Source organism: Canis aureus, chromosome 34 (genome assembly GCF_053574225.1).
Source record: "Canis aureus isolate CA01 chromosome 34, VMU_Caureus_v.1.0, whole genome shotgun sequence".
NCBI lineage: Eukaryota > Metazoa > Chordata > Mammalia > Carnivora > Canidae > Canis > Canis aureus.
This window is the reverse complement of record NC_135644.1, coordinates 8,802,072-8,823,804: the sequence shown is the minus strand read 5'-3', so window position 1 is coordinate 8,823,804 and position 21,733 is coordinate 8,802,072.

Here is a 21,733-nt window from a genome sequence, read left to right as displayed (position 1 = left end):
TCACACGTGGACATGCGCTCTCTCCCTCTCTAAAAATAATCTTTTAAAAAATTGTTTTTGAGCAGAAGTATTTTATAGGTCCACCAATACAATAAAATAAATTTGTTGGTCAATAAACATTTCAAAAAACATATAATTGTAATTACTTTTAGCACTCCCTTCTCAAATATACCCTGGTTTGGACAATAAATTATACAGTTATCCTATACAACTGTATCCCCAACTCTTTCCAAAATTAGGATCCTTGAAGCCCTTTCTTTCTGCTGGCCTTTGGTTTTTTTGAGGGTGTAGGCCTAAAATAGAGGACTTTTACAAGATAAGAAGAAAACTTACAACTCAATAACAAAAACACAAACAACCTGATTAAAAAATGAGCAAAGGAAAAAATAAAAATAAAAAATAAATAAATAAATAAATTTTTAAAAATGAGCAAAGGACTTGAATTGACATTTCTCCCAAAAAACTATACAAATGGCCAACAAGCATATTAAAACATGCTTAGCATCACTAACTAGGGAAATGCAAATCAAAACCACAACAAGATGCCATACATACTTACTAGGATGGCTATTCTTAAAACAAAAAATAAAAACAAAATAGCAAGTGTTGACAAGGATATAGAGAAATTAGAACCCTCGTACACTGCTGGTAGGAATGTAAAATGATGTAGCTTATATGGAAAGTAGTATGGCAACTCCTAAAAAAAATTAAAATTGAATTACCACATGATCCAGCAAATTCTACTTCTGAGTATACACCTTTAAAAGTTTGCTATGGCTGCCATAATGAAATGCCACAGACTGGGTGTTTTAAACAACAGAAACTTATTTTCTTATAGCTCTTGAAGCTAGAGGTCGAAGATCAAGGCATAGGTGAGTTTGGCTTCTTCTGAAGCCTCTCTTCTTGGCTACAGATGGTCACCCTCTTGCTTCCTCTGCACATGTTTATCTTTCTGTTGTATAGGCATGCCCCTGTGGTGTTTCTCAGTGTGTCCAAATTTCCTTTTTAAAAGGAAGCCAGTCAGATTGGCTCAGGGCTCATCCTAATGGCTTCATTCTGAGTTAGTCACCTGTTAAAAGGCTTTCTCTTCAAACACAGTCACACTCTGAGATACTGGGGATTAGAATTTCAATATATGAATTTGAGGGGGACAAAATTAAGCCCCTAACAATACCCCACATAATCGAAATCAGGGTCTCAAAGAGATATTTATGCATCCATGTTCATAGCATTATTCACAATAGTTGAAAGGTAGAAGCAATACAAACGTTCATCAATAAATTAATTGATCAACAAAATGTGGTATACACATACAGTGGAATATTATTCAGCCTTAAAAAAGAAAGAAATTCTGATAAATGCTACAACATGGATAAAACTTGGGGATATCATGCTAAGTGAATTAAAGCAATCACAAAAAAAGACAAATACTGTATTCTACTTCTATGTGGCACCTGTAAAATTCATAGACATAGAAAGTACTAGGGTGATTGCCGGACATTGAGAAGAAGGAAGAATAAAGAGTTGATGTTTATCGGAATAGAGTTTCAGTTTTGCAGGATGAAATAGTTCCAGAGATTGGTTGCACAACAACATGAATGTACTAAACACTACTGAATTGTACACCTAAAAATGATGAAGATGATACATTTTATGTTATGTACCTCTTACCACAAATAAAATTTTTTTAAAAAAATAAAATGGCAGAGATGTATACACACATTGTGCCATTGTTAAATTTCCTTGATTTGATATGGTGCAATCATTACGTAAGATGTAACCTTCTAGGGACATGGGGTGAAAGCTACTGGGAACTGCTCTGTACCACTTACTGTCTTTGCAACTTCCCATAAATCCCCAATCAACTCCAAAGAAAAGGTTTTTTTTTTTTTATTGCACTCTTGTGTTTACAAAGAGGGAAGTTAGAGATTGCCAGTTCAATCTCTTGGACCAGCATAACAGAACTTCACAGAGACAGAGATTAAAGAGCCTATTTAACCACAGCTTGCCTCTGAGGATAACTTTGATCGGAAAGAAGCTCACAAGCTGGGACTCAGCAGGACCAAGTAACCCATGTAATGATTATTACAAGTTATTAGCTGTCAAGGAAAGGCGAATTAACACACTGTCTCTTTGGCATTGGGACCTTGGTAATGGCTTCCTACTGAGAAGATTCCCCAACAATAATTCTGCATGTCGAATGCCTCGTTTACCCAACAGTAAACCATGAACTATAGCCCAGATTCTCTTCATGCACATCACTCAATATCACACTGTGAGGGCACGATCGGTACGTTGTTTCTAGCCAAGGCCGAAATGCAGTGGCAGGTTTTCCCCTCCAAACTCAGACACTAGATTTACTTCTTCCCTTGGAAAAAAAAAAAAAAAAAAGTTAGTCTCCCTTCCCCTAAACTGGAGTCCAGAAATGTCTTAAACTTATGGGGGCAATCTGTCTCAACACTTTCTTAATTGGAGCAGTCCCAACTTATTAATGACAGGATTGGAGGTGTTATCTAGGACTTGATCTCGTTCTCTCACCTATGATTCAATTCTCAAATTCTGCAGTGTAATGACTGCCTCTAGAAGAAGTATTCCTGATTGCCTGGCTCTGAAAAGAACTCTCTCATAAGGCTAGTTATAAAGAAAACTAAAAAGTTATAAAGAAAACCTTCTTTCAAGGCCAAGAAACCAGGTTTGTTTCAAAGGCATAGGAAAGAGAAACATACCTACCTCCCCATCCACCACAAAAAACATCCCCATAAAGGGCTCAATGCCAGGGCTTAACAAAGAAAAATAGATGACCCATCATTTTTTTTTTTTAGGTTTTTTTTTTTTGTTTTTTTGTTTTTTGAGAGAGAGGCAGAGACACAGGCAGAGGCAGAAGCAGGCTCCCATACAGGGAGCACAATGTGGGACCCGATCCTGAGGCTCCAGGATCACGCCCTGAGCCAAAGACAGACACTCAACTGCTGAGCCACCCAGGCGTCCCGAGATGACCCATCTTGGGTGATCTTACAGTGCCATAGACTGAATGTTTGTGCCTTCCCCCACCCAAAATTCACGTTTGTTACGGTTGAGAGAGTCTGCATTGTGTGAATGGAGGTCTCAGTCCTTGGATTCCCCATGAGATTTTATGGGGATCCGTGCTCAGAATAAGTGGACCATGGGACGCCTGTGTGGCTCAAAAGCAGGGAGCCTGCTTCTCCCTCTGCCTGTGTCTCTGTATCTCTCTGTGTCTCTCATGAATAAATAAATAAAATATTTAAAAAAAAAGGAATAGTGAACCAGGTGGAACCAGCCCCTAGGTTGTTTGGAGATCTGATATCTCTGGAAGGAGCTGTGACCTACAGTGGGGTGGTCTCTAATGGAGGCTGTTTCCAATCATTTGGTAAACTCCTCCCACAGGTTGGGTGGAGGGGGTTTGACCCTACAAGATTTGCACCAAAGCATTATGGCAGCCTTTCTCCATAGGAGGGGAGGGTTGCAAAAGCATTATAAAGAGTCTAGGTGTTACCGTGGGGCAGAAGTGAATGAGAAGAAGGCTTGTTAGGCATCTGTGGCTCTTGATCTGTCAGGCTCAGGTCTTGGAAGGCACAAGGTCAGGAGGTTGTGTCCTGGGGCTTTTAGTGTATAGTGTATTTATCACGGCTCCTGCCTCCAGCTCCTGTCTCTATCATTCCCCTTCAATGACTTGGGACTCCGCCTTGGGGTATTCCTTCCTGCTTGTTCCTAGCTCCTACCTAACCCGTTGAAACCGAATCTCCAAAGTGCTGGGATGTAGGGGTGGGAGGTGATTAGGTCACGAGAGTGGAGCCCTCACTGATGCCCTTAAAATGAAGCGGGCTCTCTCACCAGCACCTGGATCTTGGACTTTCCAAACCTCTTGGACTTGAAAATTAAATGTCTATTGTTTATAGGCCACTCAGCCTAGAGTACTTTGTTACAGAGTGGCCCAAACTGGCTTAGACATGTAGCACACCCGCCCCCCGAAAATTAAGCAATAATACCTGGACTCTAATCACAAAGTTAAAACTAATCCTTGTGTAAGTGTTCAAAATAAACACTGAAAATTCTTCTTCTTTTTTTTTTTTCTGAAAATTCTTCTAAAGCCACTTTAGGGCCTGCCACAATAATGTGAATTAGGCTTCCTTATCTTTCCGTCTTCCAAACTATGGCCCCCCCCACTCCTGGCGTTCAATATTTATAAAATAATAATAACGATTATTAAAAACCTCTGCACCAGGTACTTCAAAGCATTATCTCTAATGCTCCCACAATCCCACAACAGACATGGGAGGGATCATTAAAGTTATGGAAACTGAGGCTCAAAGAATTAAGTCATTTGCCCAAGTTCAAAAGTAGAAGAAAATTCAACAAGCAAACAAGTATGGGCAGTAGCGAAGGAAAATAGATTTTTTTTAAAGATTTTATTTATTTACTTGAGAGAGCAAGCGAGAGCTGTGTTGAAGGGCACGGGGGAGGGAGAGGCTGACTTCCTGCCGAGCAGGGAGCCCCATTCAGGGCTCCATCCCAAGACCCTGAGATCATGATGTGAGCTGAAAGCAGACACTTCACCGACTGAGCCACCCAGGTACCCAGGGAAAAAAAAAGATTTTTCAAAATGATGTGTATGAATGTGGTTGCAACAAAAAGAAGGAAAACTGTAGATATAAAAGGAGACTAAAATTTTAAGTGCAAACAGCGGCAATTAGGAAAGGGTTTTTTGTTTTCCATTGCTGCTATATTAAAAAAAAAAATGCCACAAAAGTAGTGGCTTAAAACAACACGCCTGTGTTATCTCACAGCTTCGCAGATCCGAGTCCCAGGTGATCTCACTGTGCTACATCCACTTCTCAGCAGGGCCCATCCCTTCCAGGAGCCCCTGGGCGGGATCCATTTCCAGGTGCTGGAGGCCCCTTTCCTTGGCTTGGGGCCCTCTTCCACCGTCAGCCTGTGACGTTAAACCAAATCCTTTCCTTTTAAAAGTCAGTTGACTGGCAGCCTGCATCCCATCTGTGAGCTTGCGTCCCCTCGGGCTGCCAGCATTCTGCCCAGACAGGGAGGCCTGGAGCCCCCCGATGGGCCTGGATGGGCCTGGATGGGGCTGGATGGGCCTAGGGATTTCGTCTCCAGCCGCCACTATTGAGGGTGCCTTCCAAGACATCGGGAGCCATTCTAGGCGTGAAACCACTCACCAAACTGAAGGGTCAGCAGAACTAATACGTGCAGCTGCAACGTTTTACTCAGGCCCTTCCTCTTCTGCCCTTGGAACACCTGGCTGCATGGCTATGGGTGCCTTTCACGCAGGGCTCCCCCGGGGGTCGTGTCCTATCAGAGCTGCCTGAGGGAGTCATGGCAAGGTAAGATCCAGGGCGCCTGGGGGGCTCCGTGGTGGAGCGTCTGCCTTTGGCTCTGGGTGGGATCCTGGGGTCCCGGGATCCAGTCCCACCATCGGGCTCGGGAGGGAGGTGGTGGGATTAGTGCATGGAGCCTGCTTCTCCCTCTGCCTGGGTCTCTGCCTCTCTATGTGTGTGTCTCCTGAATAAATAAATAAAATATTAAAAAAAAAAAAAAAAGGAAAGGAAAGGTAAGATCGGAGCTTTGGAAAGAGAGGAAGTAGGATGAGCAAAATCAGCACATCCCTGACTCTCCCCCTGCGGGGAGGCTGGCGCTCCTTCTCCTTGTCAGGCAGCCTCTCAAATAAACACGTCCCTTGCTGCAAACTCTGTGTCTCTGGACTTGGCTTTGCTCAATGGGGAGTCAACAAACTTGGGTCAGTTACTGGTGCTGCAGACAAAATAGACCGGGGGGGGGGGGGGGGGGGGGGGCAGGTTGTTCTGTTTTCACTGGGTCTGCAGTAGAGTGCCCGAGCACTTGCAGTACAGCTTTAAAAACCTCTCTGTGAAAAGAAAACAGCATAGCCGCATAAATGACTTTTACTGAAAAACTTTAGCTCCCTGGGTTCAGAAGAAAAACTGCCTACAACTACCCTGACCTGATCTGACTTGGTTTCAAGGTTACTTAATAGTAGTTGCCCCAGGATGGTAGTTGAATAGTTTTCATTCCCTCTATTTTCTGGAATGATTCTTATAAAATAGCAATGATTTGTTCTTTGAAAATTTGATTGAGCTCATCTCTGAAATTGTTCAGCCCTAGGTTTTTGTTTTGTTGAGGTTTTCATTCCCAATTCAATTTCTCCAGTGGTTATTAGTCTGTTCAGGTTTCTGAGATTTTGTTCTGGATATTTGTCAATTTCATCTAGGTTTTGAAAGTTATTGCTGCACCATTGCTCGTAATACTGGTTTATTCTTAAAATTTGCTGTGTCTGTAATTACTTCCCCCTTTTTATTATTCATTTTGTTTCTGTGCATTTTTCGCTTTCCTGGTTGGCTTTTTTTTTTTTTTCTTACATTCTGCCAGAGGTCTATTAGGGTTGTCTTTGGTTTCATAAATAATCCCCAATGTTCTGGTTTGACTAATGAATTGCCTCGGCCTTATGTTTATTATTTCCCTCCTTGTTTTCGTTGCTCTATTGTTTGGTCTTTTGTAATCTCTTATTCCCTAAGCTTATTTCTCGTGTTTTCAATCAAATATACTTAGAGCTGTACATTGCTCTTTAGGTACTGTTTATTGTGTTACACAGATTTTCATACACACTACTTTCATGTCATCTGCTCTAAATATTTTGGGATTATTCTCCTAATTATGTTTTTAAACCAAATACTATATTTTTAAACTTCTGGATTTGTGAGATTTAGCTCTCAACCTACTGTTGATTTCTAATTCTTCTTCATTATGGTCACAAAGAACAGTTTGTGTGATGCTGATTCTTTGGAATTTACTGAGGTGGTGTGTGTGTGTGTGTGTGTGTGTGTGTAATCATAGAAGTTTTCTGTGAATGTCCCGCATGTAATAAAAGAGTGTGTATTCCCTAAAGGAGCTGGAGAAAGAACAGCAAATAAAGCCTAAACCTAGCAGGAGAAGAGAAATAATAAAGATTAGAGCAAGATCAATGAAATAGAAACCAAAAGAACAGTAGATCAATGAAACTAAGAGCTGATTCTTAGAAAGAATTAATAAAATTGATATACCCCTGGCCAGACTTATCAAAAAGAAAAGAGAAAGGACCCAAAATAAATAAAACCACGAATGAAAGAGGAAGGATTACAACCAAAACCAAAGGAATACAAACAAAAGAACATATTATGAGTAACTATATCCCAACAAATTAAGCAATCTGGAAGAAATAGATGCCTTCCTAAAGATGTGTAAACTACCAAAACTGAAACAGGAAGAAATAGAAAACCTGAACAGACCCATAACCAGCAAGGAAATTGAAGCAGTAATTGAAAATCTCCCAACAAACAAGAGTCCAGAGCCAGATGGCTTCCCAGGGGAATTCTCACCAAACGTTTAAAGAATTAATACCTATTCTTCTGAAGCTGTTTCAAAAAATAGAAATGGGAGGAAAACTTCCAAATACTATGAGGCCAGTATTACCTTGATCCCCAAACCAGACAAAGATCCCACTGAAAAGGAAAATTACAGACCAATATCTCTGATGAACATGGATGCCAAAATTTTCACCGAAATACTAGCCAATAGGATCCAGCAGTACATTAAAAGGATTATTCACCACAACCAAGTGGGATTTATTCCTGGACTTGCAAGAATGGTTCTACATCTGCAAATCAATCAGTGTGATATATATTACATTAATAAAAGAAAGGATAAGAACCATATGATCCTCTCAGTACATGCAGAATAAGCATTTGACAGAGTACAGCATCCTTTCTTGATTAAAACTTTCACAGTGTAGGAATAGAGGGAATATACCTCAATATCATGAAAGCCATATATGAAAAGCCCACAGCGAATATTATTCTCAATGGGGAAAACCTGAGAGCTTTTCCCCGAAGGTCAGGAACATGGAGGGATGTCCACTCTCACCACAGCTGTTCAACAAAGCACTAGAAGCCCTAGCCTCAGCAATCAGACAACATAAAGAAATAGAAGGCATCTGAATCAGCAAAGAAGTCAAACTCACTCTTTGCAAATCTCATGATACTCTATATGGAAAACTCAAAAGACTCCACCTCAAAATTGCTAGAACTCCTAGAGGAACTCACCAAAGTGACAGGATATATAATCAATGCACAGAAAACAGCTGCGTTTCTATACACTAACAATGAGACAGAAAGAGAAATTAAGGAGTCAATCCTACTTACAACTGCACCCAAAACCATAAGATACCTAGAAATAAACCTAACCAAAGAGGCAAAGGATCTGTACTTAAAACTATAGAACACTCATGAAAGAAATTGAAGAAGACACAAATAGAAAAATGTTCCATGCTCATGGATTGGAAGAACAAAAATCTTTAAAATGTCTATGCTAAAAAAAAATGTCCATGCTACCTAGAGCAATCTATACATCCAATGCAAACCCTATCAAAATACCATCAACTTATTTCACAGAGCTGGAACAAATAATCCCCAAATTTGTATGGAACCAGAAAAGACCCTGAATAGCCAGCCAAAGGAATGTTGATAAAGAAAACCCAAACCGGTGTCATCACAATTCCAGACTTCAAGCTGTATTACAAAGCTGTGATCATCAAGACAGTGTGGTACCAGCACAAAGTCACACACATAGATTAATGGAACAGAATAGAGAACCCAGAAATGGACCCTCAACTCTATGGTCAATTCATCTTCGACAAAGCAGGAAAGAATATCCAATGGAAAAATGAGTCTCTTTAACAAACGGTATTGGGAAAATTGGACAGCCACATACAGAAGAAGGAAACCAGACCATTTCCTTACACCATACACAGTTTTCTTATGAGGAATTTTCCAGAAAGAATTACCTTCGCTGTGAAATAAGTACAGTAAATATCAATATTGTCCTGATAATCGCAGATAACTATAAAGTCTAGTATCCATAGTGGTTTTCCTGCAGCTTATAGGACACTATATAAAGGGCCAACACCAATCCTTCGATGGGAAATTGCTTCACAAAGGTACTTGTGTGTGGTTGTTGATTGATATAGTAAAGTATATTACGTTGCCTCACCTAACTTGGCTGGTGTTGACCCTCTCTGGCAGGGCTTGCCTCGGCTTGCCTTAGGGTCAAAGACTCATAATAACTATCCTTAAAAGATGAAGGTCTGACATAAAGAAAGATGAGACTTGTTCTTGGATTCATAGAGCATACAGGAATGATCAGTGAGAAGATATACAGATTTTTTACTCAACTATAAGAAAGGATTTACCATTTTAAAAATTCATTCAATTACACTGAAGGAAAGACTGACTTCTCTTTCTATTCTGTTTACAGAAAATATTACAAAACTGTGGTCATTCAATGGGTTGTTTCTGTGAAGGTTCAAAGTGAGTTTGAGAGATTATTAGATGGGGTGTGGTAAAGTGGAACCCAAACATTAGAGGGGAATTGCACCTGATAACCTCTAAGTTAATAATTTAAGAGTGCTGGCTCAGAAATAAAACATACTTGGTCCAAATACCAGCTCTGCCATTTTCTGTCATGTGTAGTTTTAAGTAGTCTTCACTCTGAAAGTTAGAGACTGCACATGTGTTGCCACTCTCATTTTAATTATGGTGTTTAATCATTTATATTTAATACAAGTATCGATATGGTTGGATTTAGTTCTACACTTTTATTCTGTTTTTTGTTCCATCTGTTTTTTTTGTTTGTTTTTGTTTTGTTTTGTTTTTTGTTTTGTTTTGTTTTTTTGTCCTCTGTTCTTTTTTGCCTTATTTTGGGTTAATTAAACATTTGGCTAAATACTAAGCTTCATATGTGCGAAGTGAAACTCTGCTAGGTCTAGCAGGGAACAAACAGCTGCTGGGGAGCAGTAGCTGAACAGAGATTCCAGAGGTCCCCCAGTGCTAGGAGACCTAGGCATTTGGACCAGCCAGGATGGAGAGAACTCACAAAACACCAGGCATTTACTTGCCATCTTGGAGGAACTATACTTCAGGAGTAGAGCTACTCTAGGATTTAGAAAAGAGCTATTTTAGGCCCATGTTAACAATCTTTATAACAGCCTCAAAAGAATCAAGATGATCCATTAGTAAACTAACTGCATTCCAGAAAAATAAAAAGCATTACTCTCAAAATGAAGACAATAAAATCCAGATTCAATGCAGAATCATCCAAGTCCAGTGAGAACTGCAAAATCTTGACATGGACAATTTCATCCAAACACTCGTCCCCCTTTACTGAGAGACCTGATCAATGTACAATTGTCCATCCTTTCTCTGTCCCATTGAGATGTATATGAATCTGCCAAACCCCAGAGTTGTCCTTTTCAAGGCCCTGAGAGCCTTCCTTGGAAATGTAGTCATCCACTGAGGGGGGCACTTGACAGGATGAGCACTGGGTGTTATTCTGTTTGTTGGCAAATTGAACACCAATAAAAAAATAAATTTATTATTTAAAAAAAAAAAAAAGGAAATGTAGTCATCAAGAGGGATAGGGCCCCTGTCTCCCAGGCCTTGTGCCAGGGTAGGGGCATATGTCAGTAGACACAGATGGCCTAATCACATCCTTTAACCCCCTTCATGCTTTTCCTTTCAGCTTACTCCAGTGTTTAAAAGCCTTTTGCTGGGATCCCTGGGTGGCGCAGCAGTTTGGCGCCTGCCTTTGGCCCAGGGCGCGATCCTGGAGACCCCGGATCGAATCCCACATCAGGCTCCCGGTGCATGGAGCCTGCTTCTCCCTCTGCCTGTGTCTCTGCCCCTCTCTCTCTCTCTCTCTCTCTATCATAAATAAATAAAAATTAAAAAAAAATAAATAAAAGCCTTTTGCTTTTTGTTTCAGATGAGTAGAGCTCAGGTCATAGTGGGGTCTCCCTGCTATTACAGTAGTACTAAATAAAATCTGTCTAACAGCCTTTAACTAGTGTTTGAGACACTAGTTTAGCAGCTAGCTTTGTTTCTCCTTGACAGCAGCATACTCTAGATTAAAAAAATTATGAGAGGTTAAAAAAAAAAAAAAGAAAGCAGGAAATTGTGATACCTTCTGAATATGTGTCACATATGCAAGACAATATTGATCACCGATGGCTATGCTTCCCAGCACATGAAGGCATTTGAAATCACTGTTCTCTGCTGGGCCTCATAGCATCTTACCCTGCACATGGATGCGTTGGTGTTTGGGTCCCCGTGCGAGATTTAGAGGCTTCTTTCTACAGCTTCCTTCCCTGATACCTGGCCCTACAAACTCTCACCAACTCAGCCTCTCTTAAGTCTCCCAGACTCGACTTTTCCACACTGCTGTCTGGAATGTGCTCTCGGGCAAAGAGCTAGAGCAGCTGGGGCTTACCTCATGCATTTACCCTCTCTCTGGTTAACAATCTGTGCTGTTATCTATCCAATGTCTGAAAGCAGCCTTGGGTTTCCGTGCAGTTTTATAGTTGCTTCAGTGGGAAGGCCAGCCCAGAATCTGTTGTCACCATGTTGGAAGCAAAAATCGATTACTCTTAGAGTAGAGATGAGAAAACCGGGGAATGGTAAGGTTAAGCACCTTATTCAAAATCACACAGCAGTTTAAGTCCTGGAGCTGGAATTCATACCTGGGCAATCTAACCTCAGGGCTGTTCACATAATTGCTGAATGAAAAATGGCCTTATATATACATGTAAGATGTTCGCTTCAGTATCAGGAAGCACAGCATGTCCTTAGTAAACTCTAGCTGTATTATTCTTAAAAACCCTAAATCTCAATATGAATTTACATCAAGCCCAGAGCTTCAAAGCGGAAGTTGGTCAATAGGACATTAGTACCACCACATGAGTTGTATTCTTGATTAACACTAATCTTTATTGCTATCCTACCATTAGTAAATGAAAAGAGGGCATTTGCTTAAATCCTTTATTGCTTAAGTCCTGTTTATTTGCATGAACAAAATACTAAATCCTTAGTCTGCTTTCTTTTGCCATTAAATTCTACCTTTGTTCATTAGAAATATAAGGCAAAACAAATAAAGCAATCCAAGCAATCAGGCATGGATGGGGACTCCTTTCAATTTCTGAATTTCAAGTCACTAAATACTGTGCAGTACCACCCCCATCTGGCCATAAAGGAGATTGCAGCAGAAGGAAGGTACAAGCCCCTGAATAGGAATGCGGATACTGGTAATAAAACCTGCTCTTAATCTACCATCTAATTCTTAATCTACCACCGAAATGAATTCTAATTTTCCATTTTATACAAAAGTTATAATTATAATTCTTTAAGCCCATGCCTTTCCTTGGTTTTAGCCCATATACTTGAAAGCGGTTTGCAGAAGACACGAACAGACATTTCTCCAAAGAAGACGCACACATGGCCAACAGACACAGGAAAAGATGCTCAACCTCCCTCAGCTTCAGGGAGATACAAATAAAAACCATAATGAAATATCATCCCATGCCAGTCAGAGTGCCTAAAATTAACAAGTCAGGAAATAACAGATGTTGGTGAGGATGCAGAGAAAGGGGAACCCTCTTACACTGTTGGTGGGAATGCCAGCTGGGACAGGTACTCTGGAAAACAGTGTGGAGGCTCCTCGAAAAGTTGAAAATAGAGCTACCCTATGACCCAGCAACTGCACTACTAGGTGTTCACCCAAAGGAAACAAACGTGGTGATCTGAAGTGACACCTGCGCCCCAATGTCTATAGCAGCAATGTCCACAATAGCCAAACTATGTTAAGAGCCCAGCTGTCCATCGACAGATGAATGGATAAAGAAGATGTGGGGGAGATATGTAATGGCATATTACTCAGCCATCAAAAAAAAAAAAAAGGGAATTTTACCATCTGCAACGATGTGGATGGAACTAGAGGGTATTATGCTAAGCAAAATAAGTCAATCAGGGAAAGACAATTACCATATGGTATCAGTCATATGTGGAATTTAAGAAACGAAACAGAGGATCATAGGGGAAGAGGGGAAAATAAGATGAAATCAAAGAGGGACACAAACCATAAAAGATTCTTAACTACAGGAAACAAACTAAGGATTGCTGAAGGGGGAGGTGGTGGGTAGGGGGATGGGGTAACTGGGTGATAGGCATTAATGATGGCACTTGATGTAATGAGCACTGGGTGTTGTATGCAACTGATGAATCACTAAATTCTGCCTCTGAAACTAATAACATACTCTGTTAATTAATTGAATTTAAATTAAAAACAGCTTGCCTCTGTCTTCTGCCTCTTTTTTCTAAATGTCAGTTATATCTACTAGCACAAAATGCAATAGACGTGTTGCAGTTGTGTACTCAGTCTGATTAACCTAGGAAGGAGAACTACCCTGTTCAGGTCATCTTTCTACCCATTCTTGCCCCAGACCAAAAACAAAACAAAACAAAACAAAACCAAACAACTCAGACAAGCAAAACAAAACAAAACAACTCAGACAAGCAAAACAAAACAACTCAGACAAGCAAATGAGGTCCATTCTATTGACCCTGGCCTCTCTGATGTTCAGATTTACTAAGTAGCAGCGGTCCAACCACTGCACATGTTCTCTGCAAATGTCCCTTTTGATAAATCTTAACCTTAAAACAATGGAAAGGGAAATGAAGAAATCAGGAAACGGTAAATTTAATATATTAAATCAAGACTTGCTTTATTGTTATCTTCCAACGAGCCCAAACTTCCTTTTCTTTCGTTCCTTTGCTCATTTAAAAAATTGGGGTATAATCAACATATATTGTTATATGCATTTCAAAGTATAGCATAAAAATGTGGTATTTGTATATGTTGCAAAATTATCACAATACATCTAATTAATAATATTCACCATTACAATTACACATTTTTTCCTGTGATAACTCTTGTCTTAAAAAAAAAATCTCTCTTAGCAACTTTCAAATATAGGCAACAGTATTCCTAACTATAGCCAGCATGTTTTATATTACATTCCCATGACTTATTTATTTTCTAACTGGAAGTTTATAACTTTTGACTCCTTCATGAACTTCACCCACACCCACCCCCCACCTCTGACAACCACCAATCTGCTCTATGTATCCATGGGTTCAACCGAACTTCCCTTTTTTGAAATCAACTTTACCTGGGGGCACAAAGCCACCATGATTGCCTACCTGTGAATAATTCTGAATATGCGGTCAAGCTAATAAAATGTTCAGAGTGGACCACATCTTCAATAATTTCCACAAGTTTGCAATTTTTCAGGTAAAGCTATACTTTAATGCATCTGGATAGATTCATTTTTCTCTCAATCTATAAGAGCTACTTCTTTGTTCTACTAATACTCAGATGCGTTCAGGCTGGGAATCTATACTTTTTAGAACTCCTATTACAGCATGGGTGCTTTCATGATTTTTTAAAACTCTTCTCTGGCCGTTGAAGTACATTATTCTCAATTTAGGCTTATGTGGTGGGCTTTGTCCTCAAATTAGGATCATTTCTATTTCATTTCCTACATATCCTTTTAGATGGCAAGAGGAATCTTTTCCAAATGCATATATGCCTCGCCATGGGAGCATATCCACAGACCACCCACAGAAACCCACAAAAGAAAAAAACTGCCTCCAAATTCATAATCAGCCCTTTCTGTAGAAATTTTAATCAAAGGCAAAAAATATATCTAAAGAGAAACTAGAGTAGTTCAGAATTGTAATTTTGTGTGATTTGTAGATTACATGATTGATCTGACTTTTTTCTATTTGTATCTTTTCTCACTAAGCTATACTCTCTTTAGTGGGGCTCCTGAGTGGGTGGACTCTGAGAAGGAGACAGTAGGGCTGGAGCAGGAGGAGGTTTATTTAGGAAATGTTTTGGGGATCACCATCCCTGGAAAGAACGGGAGGAAACGGAGGTGGGGCAGAGGAGTTGGCTTGTGATACCGTCTCCACCAAATTCTCAGCTGATCCCATGAAAAACTCCGAAGCTAAACGGCCCCTCAGAATTGTCCCAAATTAGAGCAGGAGGGTCAGATCTTTGCCCATCATTGGATTCAGCCTCCCAAAAGAAGGTGATGGGACTAACCTTGAATGAAGTGACTCTTGACAACTTCTGAATTACTGCCAGGGCTGACAGCCAGGGCCCGCGCCTTCGTGGATGTGTGACTTGTGTAGTTAGAAAGGAATCCGTGCTTACCAAGGCCTCACACTCTGTTTAATACTCTGCTGCTTCTGTCTTAAAATTTTTAATATTTTTCTATCCAGTAGGCCCCATATTTTCATTTTGCACTGGGCCCTACGAATTATGTCATTGGTCCTATGCAGACCTCTTCTTCTTGGTGACCCAGACTCTCCTTTTAGTCAATGGGTCTGGGCCCAACAAGTGGCTTAGGTCTGGAAACTGGGCAAGAGATGATGTACAATGACCATCATTCTTGTACTATTTTTATAACTTTGCCTTCATCTATCTACTATCTGTTCTATCCATGTCTTTATTGACATAGACTCTTAAGTACTTTTATTTAGAAAGGAATATTCTAATCATTATCATAAAATGGAAAACACAAATCACTTGTCATAAATAGAAAATGATCTTAAAAATAAATACGATGAGGGGCACCTGGGTGGCTCAGCCATTGAGCGTCTACCTTCAGCTCAGGGTGTGATCCTGGAGACCTGGGATCGAGTCCCACGTGGGGCTCCCCACAGGAAGCCTGCTTCTCCCTCTGCCCATGTCTCTGCCTCTCTCTCTGTGTCTCTCATGTATGTATGTATGTATGTATGTACGTATTTATTTATCTGTATATATATATTTATTTATGTATATATTTATGTATAAATATGTATATATTTAAATACATAAATAATATATTTGTATTAATATATTGTATAAACAATATATTTATGTATTTAAATATAAATACATAGATGTAAAATACATTTTATACATAAATATTTATTACTTAAATATGTGTATACATTATGTATATACACAAATAAATACATACATACACAAGTACATAAATAATGAAAACAAAGTGATGTTATCAAATCCTAATTAGATTTCCCTCCCTTGCCCAAGGCTCAGAACCTGAGGTTCCCTTCCCCTCTGTTACAAAAAAGATTAACAACTGTATGGAGGCACTAAAAACTAGGATCAAAAATGAAAGCATTCTCTTCAATGCAATCAGAATTGAAAGGGAGTCAAAAGGGGAATAATTTTCTCATTTCTTTTTTTTTTTTTTTTGCCTGTGATTTTAGTAGTTTTATTTTTCTTTTTTTTTTAATTTATTTTTTATTGGTGTTCAATTTACTAACATACAGAATAACCCCCAGTGCCCGTCACCCATTCACTCCCACCCCCCGCCCTCCTCTCCTTCTACCACCCCTAGTTCGTTTCCCAGAGTTAGCAGTCTTTACGTTCTGTCTCCCTTTCTGATATTTCCCACACATTTCTTCTCCCTTCCCTTATATTCCCTTTCACTATTATTTATATTCCCCAAATGAATGAGAACATATAATGTTTGTCCTTCTCCGACTGACTTACTTCACTCAGCATAATACCCTCCAGTTCCATCCACGTTGAAGCAAATGGTGGGTATTTGTCATTTCTAATAGCTGAGTAATATTCCATTGTGTACATAAATCACATCTTCTTTATCCACTCATCTTTCATTGGACACCGAGGCTCCTTCCACAGTTTGGCTATTGGGGACATTGCTGCTATAAACATCGGGGTGCAAGTGTCCCTGCGTTTCATTGCATTTGTATCTTTGGGGTAAATCCCCAACAGTGCAATTGCTGGGTCGTAGGGCAGGTCTATTTTTAACTCTGAGGAACCTCCACACAGTTTTCCAGAGTGGCTGCACCAGTTCACATTCCCACCAACAGTGTAAGAGGGTTCCCTTTTCTCCACATCCTCTCCAACATTTGTTGTTTCCTGCCTTGTTAATTTTCCCCATTCTCACTGGTGTGAGGTGGGATCTCATTGTGGTTTTGATTTGTATTTCCCTGATGGCAAGTGATGCAGAGCATTTTCTCATGTGCATGTTGGCCATGTCTATGTCTTCCTCTGTGAGATTTCTCTTCATGTCTTTTGCCCATTTCATGATTGGATTGTTTGTTTCTTTGGTGTTGAGTTTAATAAGTCCTTTATAAATCTTGGAAACTAGCCCTTTATCTGATATGTCATTTGCAAATATCTTCTCCCATTCTGTAGGTTGTCTTTGAGTTTTGTTGACTGTATCCTTTGCTGTGCAAAAGCTTCTTATCTTGATGAAGTCCCAATAGTTCATTTTTGCTTTTGTTTCTTTTGCCTTTGTGGATGTATCTTGCAAGAAGTTACTGTGGCTGAGTTCAAAAAGGGTGTTGCCTTTGTTCTCTTCTAGGATTTTGATGGAGTCTTGTCTCACATTTAGATCCTTCATCCATTTTGAGTTTATCTTTGTGTATGGTGAAAGAGAGTGGTCTAGTTTCATTCTTCTGCATGTGGATGTCCAATTTTCCCAGCACCATTTATTGAAGAGACTGTCTTTCTTCCAATGGATAGTCTTTCCTCCTTTATCGAATATTAGTTGACCATAAAGTTCAGGGTCCACTTCTGGGTTCTCTATTCTGTTCCATTGATCTATGTGTCTGTTTTTGTGCCAGTACCACACTGTCTTGATGACCACAGCTTTGTAGTACAACCTGAAATCTGGCATTGTGATGCCCCCAGATATGCTTTTCTTTTTTAAAATTCCCCTGGCTATTCGGGGTCTTTTCTGATTCCACACAAATCTTAAAATAATTTGTTCTAACTCTCTGAAGAAAGTCCATGGTATTTTGATGGGGATTGCATTAAACGTGTATATTGCCCTGGGTAACATTGACATTTTCACAATATTAATTCTGCCAATCCATGAGCATGGAATATTTTTCCATCTCTTTGTGTCTTCCTCAATTTCTTTCAGAAGTGTTCTATAGTTTTGAGGGTATAGATCCTTTACATTTTTGGTTAGGTTTATTCCTAGGTATCTTATGCTTTTGGGTGCAATTGTAAATGGGATTGACTCCTTAATTTCTCTTTCTTCAGTCTCATTGTTAGTGTATAGAAATGCCACTGACTTCTGGGCATTGATTTTGTATCCTGCCACGCTACCAAATTGCTGTATGAGTTCTAGCAATCTTGGGGTGGAGACTTTTGGGTTTTCTATGTAGAGTATCATGTCATCGGCGAAGAGGGAGAGTTTGACTTCTTCTTTGCCAATTTGAATGCCTTTAATGTCTTTTTGTTGTCTGATTGCTGAGGCTAGGACTTCCAGAACTATGTTGAACAGCAGTGGTGAGAGTGGACATCCCTGTCTTGTTCCTGATCTTAGGGTAAAGGCTCCCAGTGCTTCCCCATTGAGAATGATATTTGCTGTGGGCTTTTCATAGATGGCTTTTAAGATGTTGAGGAATGTTCCCTCTATCCCTACACTCTGAAGAGTTTTGATCAGGAATGGATGCTGTATTTTGTCAAATGCTTTCTCTGCATCTAATGAGAGGATCATATGGTTCTTGGTTTTTCTCTTGCTGATATGATGAATCACATTGATTGTTTTACGGGTGTTGAACCAGCCTTGTGTCCCAGGGATAAATCCTACTTGGTCATGGTGAATAATTTTCTTAATGTACTGTTGGATCCTATTGGCCAGTATCTTGTTGAGAATTTTTGCATCCATGTTCATCAGGGATATTGGTCTGAAATTCTCCTTTTTGGTGGGGTCTCTGTCTGGTTTTGGAATTAAGGTGATGCTGGCCTCATAGAACGAATTTGGAAGTACTCCATCTCTTTCTATCTTTCCAAACAGCTTTAGGAGAATAGGTATGGTTTCTTCTTTAAACGTTTGATAAAATTCCCCTGGGAAGCCATCTGGCCCTGGACTCTTGTGTCTTGGGAGGTTTTTGATGACTGCTTCAATTTCCTCCCTGGTTATTGGCCTGTTAAGGTTTTCTATTTCTTCCTGTTCCAGTTTTGGCAGTTTGTGGCTTTCCAGGAATGCGTCCATTTCTTCTAGATTGCCTAATTTATTGGCGTATAGCTGTTCATAATATGTTTTTAAAATCGTTTGTATTTCCTTGGTGTTGGTAGTGATCTCTCCTTTCTCATTCATGATTTTATTAATTTGAGTCTTCTCTCTCTTCTTTTTAATAAGGCTGGCTAATGGTTTATCTATCTTATTAATTCTTTCAATGAACCAACTCCTGGTTCTGTTGATCTGTTCCACAGTTCTTCTGGTCTCGATTTCGTTGAGTTCTGCTCGAATCTTTATTAACTCCCTTCTTCTCCTGGATGTAGGATCTATTTGCTGTTTTTTCTCTAGCTCCTTTATGTGTAAGGTTAGCTTTTGTATTTGAGTTCTTTCCAGTTTTTGAATGGATGCTTGTATTGCGATGTATTTCCCCCTTAGGACTGCTTTTGCTGCATCCCAAAGATTTTGAATGGTTGTATCTTCATTCTCATTAGTTTCCATGAATCTTTTTAATTCTTCCTTAATTTCCTGGTTGACCCTTTCATCTTTTAGCAGGATGGTCCTTAACCTCCACGTGTTTGAGGTCCTTCCAAACTTCTTGTTGTGATTTAGTTCTAATTTCAAGGCATTATGGTCTGAGAATATGCAGGGGACGATCCCAATCTTTTGGTATTGGTTCAGACCCAATTTGTGACCCAATATGTGGTCTATTCTGGAGAAAGTTCCATGTGCACTTGAGAAGAATGTGTATTCAGTTGAGTTTGGATGTAAAGTTCTGTAGATATCTGTGAAATCCATCTGGTCCAGTGTATCATTTAAAGCTCTCGTTTCTTTGGAGATGTTGTGCTTAGAAGACCTATCGAGTATAGAAAGAGCTAGATTGAAGTCACCAAGTATAAGAGTATTATTATCTAAGTATTTCTTCACTTTGGTTAATAATTGATTTATATATTTGGCAGCTCCCACATTCGGGGCATATATATTGAGGATTGTTAAGTCCTCTTGTTGGATAGATCCTTTAAGAATGATATAGTGTCCCTCTTCATCTCTCACTACAGTCTTCGGGGTAAATTTTAGTTTATCTGATATAAGGATGGCTACCCCTGCTTTCGTTTGAGGACCATTCGAATGGTAAATGGTTCTCCAACCTTTTATTTTCAGGCTGTAGGTGTCCTTCTGTCTAAAATGAGTCTCTTGTAGACAGCAAATAGATGGGTCCTGCTTTTTTATCCAGTCTGAAACCCTGCGCCTTTTGATGGGGTCATTAAGCCCGTTCACGTTCAGAGTTACTATTGAGAGATATGAGTTTAGTGTCATCATGATATCTATTCAGTCCTTGTTTTTGTGGACTGTTCCACTGAACTTCTTCTTAAAGGGGAATTTTAAGAGTCCCCCTTAAAATTTCTTGCAGAGCTGGTTTGGAGGTCACATATTCTTTTAGTTGCTGCCTGTCTTGGAAGCTCTTTATCTCTCCTTCCATTTTGAATGAGAGCCTTGCTGGATAAAGTATTCTTGGTTGCATGTTCTTCTCATTTAGGACCCTGAATATATCCTGCCAGCCCTTTCTGGCCTGCCAGGTCTCTGTGGAGAGGTCTGCTGTTACCCTAATACTCCTCCCCATAAAAGTCAGGGATTTCTTGTCTCTTGCTGCTTTAAGGATCTTCTCTTTATCTTTGGAATTTGCAAGCTTCACTATTAAATGTCGAGGTGTTGAACGGTTTTTATTGATTTTAGGGGGGGATCTCTCTATTTCCTGGATCTGAATGCCTGTTTCCCTTCCCAGATTAGGAAAGTTTTCAGCTAGAATTTGTTCAAATACATATTCTGGCCCTCTGGCCCTTTCGGCACCCTCGGGAACACCAATTAAATGTAAGTTTTTCTTCCTCAGGCTGTCGTTTATTTCCCTTAATCTGTCTTCATGGTCTTTTAATTGTCTCTTTTTTCCTCAGTTTCCCTCTTTGCCATCAACTTGTCTTCTATGTCACTCACTCGTTCTTCCACCTCGTTAACCCTCGTCGTTAGGACTTCTAGTTTGGATTGCATCTCATTCAATTGATTTTTAATTTCTGCCTGATTAGCTCTAAATTCTGCAGTCATGAAGTCTCTTGAGTCCTTTATGCTTTTTTCTAGAGCCACCAGTAGCTGTATAATAGTGCTTCTGAATTGGCTTTCTGACATTGAATTGTAATCCAGATTTTGTAACGCTGTGGGAGAGAGGACTGTTTCTGATTCTTTCTTTTGAGGTGAGGTTTTCCTTCTAGTCATTTTGCTCAGTGCAGAGTGGCAAAAAACAAGTTGTATTGGGAAAAGGAGAAAAAGAGAGAGAGAGAAGGAAAGAAAAGAGAAAAAGGAAAAAGGAAGAAAAAAAGAAAAAAGAAGAAAAAGAGAAAGAAAAAGAAAGGAAAGGCTGGGGGAAGGAAACAACAAAAAAAAAAAAACACGGGAGTATATTCTGATTATACTTGATTCTGGAAGTTGTCCGTCTAGCTGGTGTTCTGGGGGAGGGGCCTGCTGTGCTGATTTTCAGGTGTTAGCACTTGGGGGAGCTGCTCTGCCCCTGCCTGGTGCAGGGCTCCGTGGGGGTTGTTTACCCCGTGAGGCCCCAGGAGGAACAACCGCAGTGGTGGGGCCAGCTCCAGAGCCCTAGAGTCAGCTCCCGCAGTAACTTCGGAGCTCTCCGTCTGCAGGGCCTGGAGGCTCCGGGCGGGGCCGCTGATCTGCTCAGCTCGGGGCAGGGGCGTCCTTGCGGTCCTGGGCCCTCCCGGCCTCTGCCTGTCCCGGGGGAGGCCGGATCCTGGGCTG